Below are 805 nucleotides of genomic sequence, written 5' to 3'. Positions count from 1 at the left end.
GGCAGGGTGAAAGAGATTAGGAGAGAGAGAGAGGAAGACAGAGAGTAGGAGGGAGGGAGAGGTAGGGAGGGATGGAGGGAAAGAGGGAAAGAGTGAGATATACAGAGAGAGAGAGAGAGAGAGGGGAAGAGGAGGAAGAGAGGGAAAGAGAGAGAGACTGGCAGGGAGAGTGAGAGAGAGAGTCTTTCCATCACAGTAGCTTCCGTCAGCAAAGCTGTTTGAATCAGGCCAAATGTCAAGTGCCTCTCTGCAGCTTTTCTTGCACATACTCCGATCAGATAGCCAGCCCACTCTCCCTCTCTCTCTCTCTCTCTCTCTCTCTCCTTCTCTCTGCTGCCGAGGACAATGAAGGCTGGCTTCATCTGCCTTTTCTCTTTCATGCTCTTCTTCATGTTCCTTTTTGAAGTGACCGGTGCTCTGTTATTCCCCAACTGTGATTGGGGCCCTGGTCCTATGTCTGCTTCTGTGTTGAGCTTCTTGTGTGTGTGTAGCACAGTGGCGTTTCTGAAATGACTATGGAGATCCGTGGAGATAGTGCCCTGGTATTCATTATGCCTGGCTAACAACATGATTATACAGTTTATATTTATTGGGTTAAAAGATGGGTCTGTGGGTGAATCTATGGACCCCTGAATCTCCTGTCATTTTTATTACAGAATCACGATGCTATAACGTTCATCTTATGTTTCGTTCTGTACAAAATCTGTATGGAGAAAATTGTATAATAATTTTTGACAAACAAATATCAGTTTTATTTCTTTTTTAAATGACGTATCTGCTCATCTGGTGACTGTAAAATAAAACA

This window comes from Electrophorus electricus, chromosome 6 (genome assembly GCF_041902795.1).
Source record: "Electrophorus electricus isolate QZ-2024a chromosome 6, ASM4190279v1, whole genome shotgun sequence".
NCBI lineage: Eukaryota > Metazoa > Chordata > Actinopteri > Gymnotiformes > Gymnotidae > Electrophorus > Electrophorus electricus.
This window is presented reverse-complemented; position numbering follows the sequence as displayed.